General features: G+C 41.4%; 1 long non-coding RNA gene across 1 annotated transcript in view; it reads right to left on the bottom strand.

Moving 5' to 3' along the window:
• The window catches only part of LOC309849385, a 48,202-nt gene that overhangs the window by 29,869 nt on the left and 5,155 nt on the right, over positions 1 to 13,178 (bottom strand). The window contains exon 2 of the long non-coding RNA XR_014303679.1: positions 11,885 to 12,003. This is a non-coding gene — a long non-coding RNA (uncharacterized lncRNA). The remainder of the gene's footprint in view (positions 1 to 11,884; positions 12,004 to 13,178) is intronic.

The following is a 13,178-nucleotide window of genomic DNA, read 5'->3' as shown; positions in this document are numbered from 1 at the left end:
AGTCATGGGCCAGAGACTATCCAACAGGAAAGGAAAGAATGAAGACGGACAGAAGCCCAGGGGGCGGCGTAGAAAGCAGAGGGATCAGTGAGTTGGAGGTCTCAGTGAGGACAAAAACTGTAGATTGAGAGAGATTGAGTCAACGTTACGTTCAGAGTCTGATGTCTGAAAAAATGTTTTTTGCAGCTATTCTGGGTGGTGACAAGTCCCAGGGTGTTTCCCTATGGGAAGGGGTGGCTGCAATAGAAGTCGTTGGAAAGGAATATGTCAAGGAAATAAATGCCCAGAATGGCAAATATGAATATGATATCATCCAGAAAAATGGGTGGATGTTGGATGGAGAAGAAGCCTGTGAGTATGCCAGTCTTCAACAGATCAAGGGCTGTGGTGAAGAGAAGTCTGCCGCTGACATTGAGCAGAAAGCCAGGGACAGCGTTGCTAAATGGAACAATCTCCGTCGGGGAGAATGTGGTTGGAAGAGAAATTATCTGAAACTAACATGCATAACAAACATGTTATTTACTATAGAAACCAGGGACTTGGTGAGGTTGGGTTGATACTGTTAACTTTTTCTTTAAGAAGAAAAATTTAAATCGAAAATGATTTCGTATCTTGTAAATGGCATATATTTTGTTCCCTTGCTTGCATATTTTCTTGAGGTCATGTTTCCTGACTAGTTTGAGATTCTCCCTCGTTCTGCTCTGTGCCGGATAGACCAGTTTACTTGTTTGTGCAGCCCTGGAATATATTACGACACATATATAATGTACTACACCCAGGTCCTGTGACTCACAATTCCTAGGAAAGACTGAGACATTAAGCATTAATTTATGGCTCAATAATCTGATATGGTATGATTATAAGCCTATGAGCTGATGGCTCTTATGTACACAAGCCCTGGAACAAAGTTCTAAAGAAAGGAGAGAGAATTGAAGCAAATCTCTGTCCTCGACAGATTCACCCATTTGTAAGTTTACGGAGTATATCTTATACATCACGCATGGCTAGATAAAGTTAGTTGCTAGGGACATAAAGGTAACTAACTTCCGATCTTTCTCCTTAAGAGGCCATGGTCTCTTAGAAATAATTACAGATCTTTGTTAAGGGCGGTGATAGGATATCGTACAAAGTATTATATGTCTCCGTGGGAGGGCCGTGGGAAATTTCCTGAACCTGACAACAGTTAGCCTGCATCCTGAAGTAAGAACATGTTAGGTGAGGGCCTCGTAGTTGAGATGGAAGAGAACACAGCACACGGCAAAGAACCAGGAGGTTACCTGGGCTTTAGCATCATGTGTGTGTAGGGAAGAAGCGGCTTGTATCAAGGTGAAGGTATTGAGGGAGTTCATCCTGAAGGGCCTTGAATGCCATGCTAAGGAGTTTGGATTCTAATCTATAGAAAGTCAAGGCTATGTAGGATTTTACGTCGTTCTTTCAGACGGCAACGCTGATAACATGGATTGAGAAGAGCAGGGATGAGGGTTGGGAGAACTCCAGGCCAGAAGATCAGTTAAGAAATGATTCCAAAAGGGGGGAACAAAACCCCACACTTGTGTGGTAAAGGAAAAGGGAGAGAGGAGACTAGAAGACATTTAGAAGGTAGAACTCTTGGGATTTGTTGGTGGAAATGTACACGGAAAATATGAGAGAAAAGTATAGGAATTCCACGGTGACTGCAGGAGTCTGGCCCATGTTTACTTGGTGTTGGGTGGGGGCCATTCATTATCATGAGAAACACTGGAGGAGGCACAATTTTGGTTGCAAGATTAAGAAGACGGTGTGAGAATTGCTGGTTAGGGAGGGAGATGCAAATAATACTTTCACAGGATAGATTTGAGATGATTCTGAAAATTCCCAGCAGTGGTCTCTATTATAAAGTAGGGGTTCTGTGAGTCTGAAACTCAGAAGTGAGTCCCAGGAAAGCAGGGACAGAGGCCACGTAAGAAGATCCTGAACAGAACTCAGGAGCACAGAAATGCTTAGCCTGAGAGACCCGGGATGAACTTGAGAGCATCCATGAAACAGACACAAATGAAACTATATTTTCTCTGTCATTTCCTTCTTGCTACTTAGAAAATCAGTCTTTGTTGAAAAGAAAGAAAGAGAAAGTATTTTCCCTTATCAACAGGAGTAGGATGGAAGTGGGGTGTTGCTGCAGAATCAGATAAGACACCCTCCGCAGCTGATGATAGACACTGGGAGTGGTGGAGAGAAAGTATCAACCAGAGGAAATAGCCAGGAGCCACTCCAGGCGGTTTCCCTGTTGCCCAATTTTCTGACAAGGCCGAAAAGATTATAAACATGGTGTTTAATGGGAAATTTCCAGATTCAAAAAACCCTGTGTGTTGAGTACCTACTATTTACCAGGCACTATTCTAGGACCTGCAGACTTTGCAGTGAGTAGAGGAGACAAAAATCCCTTTTTGTTTGTGAATGTTTGGATGAAGTTTACAGTTCAAGAAAGGGGACAAGGAAATGAGGAAAATATATAGTCTGTTAGTTGGGGACGTAAGCATGAAAGACGCAGAAAGCAGGAGTGCGGGATCCATGATGTTGGAGTGGACAGCAATATTAAATAGGGTAGCAGAGAAAAGCCTTCCTGAGAAAGGAAGGTCTGAGTAAAAGGCTTAGGGAAGTGAAGGAGCCAGCCACTTGGATAATTACTTTCATATTCACATGAAAAAGAACAACAAATGTCTCTGAGGTTGGCAAAGCCCAGTGAATTCAAAGAAGCCAGGGCAGCAGATGCAGTGAGACCTCCAGGAAGAGTCTGGAAAGATAGAGTGGAGAAGTAAAGGAAGACAGGATGCTCCTGGGTCTTTATTGGCCACAGTGAGGGTCTGGGCCATTTTCCTGGGTGAGATGAGGAACCACTGGTCCACTGGAGCTGAGGAGGGGCTCTGTGCTTGCCATGTTGAAAGCACATTTCTATAGAGTCAGGGAAGGAGTGAGGCGACCCAAGACCACGCTACTGTAGTAACGCTAGCTAGAAATGACAAGACTGGTAGGGGAACACTGAGTGAGATTTGTGATGTGTTTGGAGGTGGAGACAACAGAATCTGCTACTAGAAAGATCCAACTGAGAGAAAAAGCTAAGAATGCAGGTGAGAGGGGGAGACAATTGCTGGAAGAATGTCCTAGAGCGGGAGAGGTAGGTTGGGATCCGGGACCCGAGGGGAGGCAAGAGTGCACACGAAGCGTTGGGTCCAGCCTACAGGCCGCCAGTCTGCCACGTCTCTCTATTTTATCTGCTCCTCCTGAAAATACAGTAGACATTATGGATCCTTCACCGCAGAAAAGACTTCCTCTGGAAATACTATCCATATTCAGATTTTCTTCAATCCAAACATGGCCGAACTGATGTTGCCACCCACAGTCGGTGGGACTTTGAGGGACTCCTGCCCTGGAAATGGTCAGTTGGCTTGTGGCTCGAAGAAATAAGGATGAAATTGACTTCAGATTGCATCATCCCCACTAGAACTCACATTTCTTTTAAACATTCCGGTCTTGGTCCATGAGGAATAGACAGCTATTCTATGGAGCTACTAGATAACAACTACTGGCACTTCTCGAAGAACTTGATTTGTTTATTAAGTACATGCTGTTATCATCCCAGAAAAATTCTTAATTTGGAATTCCCTTTTGGAAGCTCAAACTCATCACATATTTGGAATGGTGGAAATTTCTACAGAGGTATAAACTTTCTTGCTCTGTGCCCAGAGAGAGCACCTGTGATCCCCGGGCGACCCTTCTGGATTGGCTGCTTTAGAGAAAGAAGGCCCCCCATGGAGCCCTATTTACCCACAGGAAATATTCCCATCAAAGGGCCAGCCAGCCCAGTTCCTGGCACAAAGTGGGGGTGCAACGAATGGTTGCTAAATTAATGCATAAAAACAAGTCCTGTCTACTCCCTGAAGTACTGTTAGATCCATTAGACCCTGGACTTTGAATTAGCATTTTTTGTGTGATTGTACTGAGAAACAGGGCCGGACCACCAAGACTTTCTTTCTTTTTACTTAATTAAAGTTTTTATTTTGATTCCAGTTAATTCACATACAGAACTATATTAGTTTCAGGTGCGCAATGTAGCGATCTGACACTTCCGTATGCCACCCTGTGCCCATTGTGGTTTTCTTTTATAACTCATGAGTTAGTGGGCTTTTCAGAGGACAAATATTGATGCAACTTGTTGAATTTTACTTATTTTTATTACTTTTATTTTTTAATTTAAAATCAAGTAATTAACATAGTGTATTATTAGCTTTAGAGGTAGAGTTTCGTGATTCATCAGTTGTATAGAAAACCCAGTGCTCATCACATCACATGCCCTCCTTGATGCCCATCACCCACTGACCCCATCCCCCTACCCACCTCCCCTCCAGCAACCCTCTGTTTGTTTCCTAGAGTTTAGAGTCTCTTATGGTTTGTCTCCCTCTCTGGTTTGCATTTTAGGTAATACTGGGGATAAGAACAGCCGACTTCCCAAGCCATTTAAAAGAGAAGAACTGATTTACAGCTAACCTTACTAGACAGATGTGGTTTTTTTCCCCTAGGAACAAAAATTTTGGGGGGCGACTGGGTGGCTCAGTGGGCTCAGGTCTCTGGCTTCGGCTCAGGTCCTGAGGGTCCTGGGATCGAGCCCCGCATCAGCAGGGAGCCTGCTTCCCTTACTCTCTCTGCCTTCCTCTCTGCTTGCTTGTGATCTCTGTCTGTCAAATAAATAAATAAAATCTTCAAAAAAAAATTTCGATTTATACTTCTGTTCTGCATTTTAAATTGACATCCAGTTTTTTTTCAAAGTTCCTAGCCAGATGCTAAATAAATATTGGCTGATAAATTGGTCTCTGTTCTTTAGGTGGTAATAGCATCACATGAGATGGTTAAGCTGTGACTCTATCATCTATCTATCTATCTATCTATCCATGTATTGACAGGGACTTCTGGTTTAAAATGGTGAAAAATAAATATTCATGTTTATTTCTACTTTTTCCCCAAATTCCACTAAAATGACAGTAATTTTTCAAAGGCTTAGGAACATGAGAGAATGACAATGGGTAAGGAGATACAGGAAGGTGTTTGAATGGTTACTGATTTAGCAGGGAGGAGAAGCCTAACTGCCTATATAGGGAGAAGCCTGTCTTTCATGCTGAAGAACTTCAGAAAAGCTGATAAGTTGGAGGCACCAAGAACCTCTGAGGATGGTGGGGAGGCTTTGGACTGAAAATGGCAGAACAGGTTGAAAAGCTATGTAAAGCAGTTGGACCTCAAGGACCCTTCTGAAACACAGTGCATCCAGGTGACTACCCTGTATGAGATAGAGGTGTTAAATGAAAAAAAATCAGATCAGAGTAATTCTCAACTCTAGGATACCAAGGAGAAAGATTTTCAAACTAGAAATTATGGAACAAGATTTTATTAAAATGCAGCTAAATTGTAAGCAATTTAGATAGCATAATCTGCTTTTTTAAAAATAAGTTCACATTACTAGATTCAAACAATTTATACCCCAGAATAATCAAATACTTCACAATTGTTATCTTGAGTCAGCTAATAGGAATTCTTTTCTTTTCTTCTTTTTTTTTTTTTTAAAGATTTTATTTATTTATTTGACAGAGAGAGATCACAAGTAGGCAGAGAGGGAGGCAGAGAGAGAGGAGGAAGCAGGCTCCCCGCCGAGCAGAGACCCCCCCGCAATGTGGGGCTCAATCCCAGGACCCTGAGATCATGACCTGAGCTGAAGGCAGAGGCTTTAACCCACTGAGCCACCCAGGTGCCCCTAGGATTTCTTTTAAAATGAAAATAAAGATTTCTAGAATGAATAGTAATATATGCTCAATATGGGAAATAGAAAAAAAAGAAGAAAAAGAAAACATTTCATAATCTGTTACAAATTTACTTGTATACATAACTCTGAATAATTATATAGCATTCAATAATGTGAGCATGTGTCCTAAAGGTATTTAGCCAAGCATAATGTTATTTTTTAAAAAAGGTTTATTTATTTAGTAAGGGGGGAGGAGGGACAGAGGGAGAGAAAGTCAAGCAGATTCCATCCGTGCTGAACGTGGACCCGATCGACCCTGGGGCTCGATCCCAGAACCCTGAGATCATACCCTGAACCAAAATCAAGAATTGGAGGCTTAATCATCTGAGCCACCCAACTGCTCCCCTAAATATAATGGCATTTAAGCACATTCTAAATTTTCTTTTTACATAGTGTTATCTATCTGCTTAAGATCTTTTTTCTATATTATGAATTACCTCCTTAGGCTTGTTTCGTAGATAAAAATCTCTGTGAAGGGGCGCCTGGGTGGCTCAGTGGGTTAAAGCCTCTGCTTTTGGCTCAGGTCATGATCCCAGGGTCCTGGGATCGAGCCCCGCATCGGGCTCTCTGCTCCGCGAGAAGCCTGCTTCCTCCTCTCTCTGCCTGCTTCTCTGCTTACCTGTGATTTCTCTATGTCAAATAAATAAATAAAATCTTTAAAAAAAAAAATCTCTGTGAAAAACAATGGACAATGAAAAAAAATGACCAGGTTAAACATAACTTCTATTTACATGGGGATGAAACAGTTAAATAGCAAAACTTTAGTGAGGCAACAAAATGACCGTTTTTTAACCACACTGCTGCACCTGAAGGAGGACTGATAATGACTCTGGGGAAATTAACCAGAGCATAGAAAACATCTCAGGAAGCAAACTAGGGCTGGTAATTAACATCAAAAGCACACTATAGTTATACCTATATTTGTGTGTTTTTATGTTGCATTTAAACTTATTTATATGTATCTACATTTAAGTTCACTAGGAGTGTGCACATAGTACATTCTGAAGTATGCAATTATTCTTAATTCATCACATTGCTGTTTGAAAATTCTGAATTAATAGAAATGGTAGACATCATTAAGAAGAGATATCTAAGCCAGTTAGTAGCCCTGGCAACAGCAGTGAAAATTCTGGTGGCAAGTGAACCCTGGTGCCTACAGGGGTCAGCTTTTCATTTTCTAGTGTGTTGTGAAGTGTGAGGGCCTGATGCACAAAGCACCAAATCTGAGGTCAGATGATTTGGGTTCAAGTTTTGCCCTGATCATTACCAGATGTATAACTTTGGACTAGTTACAATGCTTGAAATTTGCTGGGAGATGGTCCTAACAACTACCTCACAGACTGTATCTGCGGATTAACTGGGATGTCAATGAAAAATTCCCCAGGGGCCATTAAGTGTCTCATACATATCTTAATTGTTGCTGTCATCACTTCCGTCCTCCACATTATCCAGGCACACGATTTAGTGGTGATTCAGGGAGCAAGGGAGAGGTCATTTGCAAAAGAGCCAGAAACTTTCCTCACTTGCTCTGAAAACATCACCAGCCCCTCAGATGGAGTGGACAAAGCAGACTGGGGTGGAAACCATACGGATAATGGAATCTCCTTGGTTCTCGTTTGGTGCAAAGTCATCCTGGAAGGTTCCATGGTTGTCCTGGTAATGGTGGACCCTCTGATCTGATCCTGTGCTTCTCAGAATATAGTAAACAACCAGGGTTATACCATCTAAATCAAAAGGTTGATCTAACATGCTTAAAAATTTTTTTTTGTCCTATCAATTTCCTTGTATATATGTAATAATTCAGTTTTTTGGGAGTCAGCAAAACCAACTAATCTTGTTCCATATAGACTAAGACTATTTCATAAGCAAGGTTAACATTACTTAAAACTGATTTACTGAATTAGGGGGCAAAAAGAAGAAAAGTATGTTGGATTGTGCTGTCCTTGGCATAATAACTTACTTGGTGCTTTCTGGCTAAAGCCCACAAATTCCAGAACCAAAGTCTTGGAATTCATTTTGTGTTTTTGTTGTTGTTATTTGTTTTTTTAAGATTTTATTTATTTATTTGACAGAGAGAAGAGAGAGAGATCACAAGTAGGCAGAGAGGCAGGCGGGGGGGGGGAGCAGATTCCCCACTCAGCAGAGAGCCCGATGTGGGCCTCGATCCCAGGACCCTGAGATCATGACCCGAGCTGAAGGCAGAGGCTTAACCCACTGAGCCACCCAGGTGCCCCCATTTTGTGTTTTTTTTTAAATCAACTTTTTTGAGGTGTAATTTACATAAATGGAATTACAGACTGGAATTACAAATTACAAATGAAAACATTATTTTTTTTTTTACTTGAATATGGTCGGCATACAATGTAACATTACTTTTAGGGGTGCAATGTAGTGATTCAACAAGTTTATACATTATGTTTTGTTCACCACAAGTGTAGCTACCAACTGTCACCATATAGCACTATTATAATATCACTGACTATATTTCTTATTTATTCCCATGACTCACTCCTTCCACAACTAGAAGCCTGTATCTCCCACTCTCCTTCACCCATTTTGCCCGTCCTCCCACCCCCACCCCTCTGGCAACCATCAGTTTGTTCTCTGTATTTATCATTCTGATTCTGCTTTTTGTTTATGCTTTTTTTTTAGATTCCACATATAAGTGAAATCATATGGTATTCGTATTTCTCAGTCTGACTTCACTTAACATTATATGCTCTAGGTCCATCTACGTTGTCACAAGTGGCAGAATCTCATCCTTTTTTGTGGCTGCATACTATTCCATTGTACGTAGGTACCACATCTTCTTTATCCATTCTCATATGGATAGACATTTATTCAGTTTGATGAGTGTTGATAAATGTTTAGAAATATAATGTAACCCAACCCCAACCAATATATAGAAAGAATATTTTCGTTGCGCCCCCAAAGTTTCCTCTCACCCTTTTGTAGTCAGTCCTCCTACCCTTTTATACTCCTTACTCCAAACAGTCACTAATTTGATTTCTGCCACTGTTCATTAGTCTTGTATGTTCTAGAAGATCTCATAAATGGAATCATATGGTATATATTCTCATGTGTCTAGCATCTCTTGCTCAGGAAGTTTTGAGATCTGTCCAAATTTTGTAGATCCCTAATATGTTTCTTTTCAATGCTGAGTCATTGTACAGAAGTTCCAGAGTATGGAAGTACAACAACTGGTTTATCTTTCCAGCTGTTGATGGACACGTGAATTGTTTTCACTTGTGGCTATTATGAATAAAATTGCTATAAACATTTATGTGCAAGTCTTTTGGAGGCATGTTCTTACTCCCTGGGTCAACACTCAGAAATGTAACCATTGGGTCATAAGGTATCTGTTTCACTTTATAAGAAGTCCCCAAAGTATCTTCCAAAATGGTTGTATCATTTTATATTCTCATCAGCAAGGAATGGGAGTCATTTCAGTTGTTCTGTATCCTTCCCAATACCTAGATTTTTTTCAGTCTTTTAAAATTTTCATTATTCTAGTGGGTATTTAGTAGTAACTCACTGTGCTTTTGATTTGCATTTCCCTGATGAATGACCATGTTGAATTTTTTTCTTTCCTTGTGCTTATTTGAGCCATTCCAATATCTTCTTCTGTAAAATGTCTTCAAGCAACAGATGTGCAGGCACCGAGGGGAAGGTGGATAATGGTACCATTCTTTGAGGTAAAGCAGGTTTGAATTAGAGAGGCAGGTGATGAATATGAAAATGAGCTCACTTCCATACATTTCCTATATAAACTCAGAATCACTGTATATAGGCTCCTTACTCCCAGGAGATTCTTTCTTTTCTACATATTAAAATTTTGATCTGGTAGGGAAAGCTTACCTAACTATGAAGTAAGAAAGAAAAATGGCCAGAGGTTGAAATAATGTCTTTAGGGATCATGTTAATATTTTATTGAATGAGTCCATAAATCCTAAAGTCATAAAGACAGATTAATAACTATAATTTACCATTTATTCAGTGCCTACACTGTGCATGGTATTACACTAGAAAGTAAAAGATAGAAAGATAAATTAGACATTATACTTGCCCTCAATAAGTTCAAATCTCCCTGGGTTATAGACTTGAACCTCAATTAGCCTATACATGGCAGAATAAACCAAGAAAGTACCAGCAAGGAGAATCTGAGTGCTCTGAAACGAGTAGTGACGTACAGGAGGGAGAAAGGAGTATCACAGAATTCTCAGAGGTGGACGTGGTCTTTTCCTCCTCTTGAGGAAAAGAGTACCATTTCCAAGACTAATTGCAATTATTGTTTGCTCGAAGTGAACGGTCTTCTTTATCGCAACCTGTTTGACTTTGTATCAGAAAGAACAATTTAGGGGCACCTGGGTGGCTCAGTGGGTTGAAGCCTCTGCCTTCGGCTCAGGTCATGATCCTGGGGTCCTGGGATTGAGCCCCGCATCGGGCTCTCTGCTCAGTAGGGAGCCTGCTTCTTCCTCTCTCTCTGCCTGCCTCTCTGCCTACTTGTCTGTCAAATAAATAAATAAAATCTTAAAAAAAAAAAGGAAAGAAAGAAAGAACAATTTATCCCAGGGAAGTGCTCATCATTTGGGCAAATGACTTTCATTTGACAACTGACAGAAAAGTGGTAGGAAAATATTTACCCACTAATGAATACTCCTGAGACACATCAAGGACACATTTAGCCTTAATTATGCACCGACAACTATAAGGGGACACACGTGGTGGGAGGAACATAATTTCAGAGCTACTTAGACCTGGGTTCGAATCTTGGCTTAGCTGTCTACTTCCTTTGGTCTAGTCATTTTCCCTCTGAACCACTGTTTCTTCAAGTCAAAGTGGATGTCATAATAGATTCCTCACGGCATTGAGGTAATGGGTAAGCAGGGAGGTTAGGTCTCAAACTAGGAGCTCATAGTACATGATCCTTAAATGCAAATTTCTTTCTTCTCTCCTTATCCTTGCACGATTCTCATGAGTGTAGTTCTGCTTCTTAATTTGAAAGATCATAAATCAAGGCAAACAAAATGCAGATGGACTACAGTGGAGGGAGGGAAAGTGGACAATGCGTAAACAAATCTGAACCTTTGCAAATGACCTTATCTTTGCCAAAGAACAAATTCTACTGGGTGGGGAGAGCATAAGGAGAATGAATGATCTCATCACTATCAGCATCTCATCACAACCAGCATCTGCATATTTTCTACTTCTCTTATAGATTTTTCAGATTCTGTGCCATGACATGTCCCTTTTTCTAGATTAGATGAGAAGCGGGGGCAGGTTCTGGTCTATGAAGTGTTCATTCGCGTCAGTCATTGCCATCGATTATTGCTAATATTTGTTGAGTATTTACTGTATGCCAAGCCACACACCAAAAGCTTACATATGTTATCTCATTTATCCTTCACAGAAACTCGAGGACGTAGGTAATACTATCACACCTGTTTTATGAATGAGGAATGTGTGGTACAGAGTGGTTTGAAAACCAGACCACACAGAAAGTCAGTAATGCCCGACTAATGCAGATGAAGTCAGTTTGACTCCCAAAGCCACCCACTCTGTCCCTGTGCTGTGTTGTCACCCATCGCGTGCACACACACACAGTCACATTTACACACATACATACACCGCACACACACAAATACACATACATATAGCATTCACACACATTCACATTCACACATACATACACCGCACACACACAAATACACATACATATGGTACACACACTCACATTTACACACATACATACACAGCACACACACAAATACACATACATATTATAAACACACACACTCTACACACTCACATTTACATACATACACCACACACACAAATACACATACATATGGTACACACACACACTCCACACACTCACATTTACACATACATCCATCACACACACACACAAATACACATACATATAGCACATGCATGCACGCGCGCACACACACACACACACACACACCCCACATAATTTTTTCTGGCTCCTGCCACCACTTCCTCTACTTTAGCAAAATTTCATTGCAACCTCAGAAAATTAGGGCTTGGCAAAGAAACATTACCTTACGTGAGTCAGGCATTACACTTCCGTTGGTCAACGGGAAGCCCAGGGCAGGGCAGATGAAAATGTCATCTGTCATATTAGGCCACTTTACTGGGGACTGCTGAACGTTGACCTAGTGAGAAAAAACAAACGCGATATGGGCTGTAGTGGGCGGATAACCTGATTAGCGAAGTCCTGGAGAATGACCTTCCTTCAGGAGAAATAGGGGTCTGCTACTTTTTTTTTTAAATACACAATTTACATATAGAATTTACATATAGGAATAATTACTGAGCTACCAAAAAGGATGAACACCCTCTGTTTGCATCCACATGGATGGAACTGGAAGGGATTATGCTGCGTGAAGTAAGTCAAGCAGAGAAAGACAATTACCATATGGTTTCACTCATTGGTGGGACTTATGGAGGGGAGAGGAGGACCACGGGGAGGGGGGGGAGGCTGAAGGCAGAGAAATCAGAGAGGGAGACATCCATGAGAGACTCTGGACTCCGGGAACCAAACTGAGGGTTTCAGAGGGGAATGGGTAGGGGGATAAGGTAACAGGGTGCTAGGTATTACGGAGGGCACGTGTTGTGATGAACACTGGGTGTCGTATGCAATAAATGAATCATTGAACACCACATCAAATATGAAGGATGTACTATGTGGTAGCAACCTGAACATAATAAAAAATTTTAAATATTAATTAATTAATTAAAAGTACGCCACTTACTCTGCAGAGTGCAGCTGCCCTCATTTGCAGCTGCATGGCAAAATACCTCAATAGAAAGTTTTTTGTTTTGCCTCGGCCATGTTAAAATTAGTTGGGAATCATTTCGAGGCTGAGTTCGGAATGCGAATATGAAAACAGATGGATCTCTTGGACGGGAGGACTGACCGACACATGGAGTACTTTGGGTAGTGTAGAGGAAGGGACTGGGTCTGACACTGTAAGCAGGGGAGGCTTCCTGGATGAGACACTGCCTGAGCAATGTAACAGAGGGTCTAAGAACCTAAGCCAAGCTCCACCCCCACCAGCCTTGGGGTCTGGGACCAGTTACTTAACTTCCCTGAACACCAATTGCCTCACCTGCAACTAGAGTGATCATATTTGGCTCACGGTTTTGTATCTCTGGGCTTTCAGGAAATTGCACTATCCTCTTCCTTTTCCCCTCCCCTCTCCTTCCGCTTTTGTTGTCTCTACTCGAATGTGGGGGTTGCCTGTTTGTGAGTTTCAGTTCTCTCTCTCCCTTGGTCCCCTTGCCCACAGCCCTGTCTCATCCAGGCTCTGCCTCAGTCTCCCTGTTT

Source organism: Mustela nivalis, assembly GCF_964662115.1.
Source record: "Mustela nivalis genome assembly, chromosome: 16".
Classification (NCBI taxonomy): domain Eukaryota; kingdom Metazoa; phylum Chordata; class Mammalia; order Carnivora; family Mustelidae; genus Mustela; species Mustela nivalis.
Note: the sequence above shows the minus strand (reverse complement) of the source record. Positions and strands in the feature narration are given on the sequence as shown.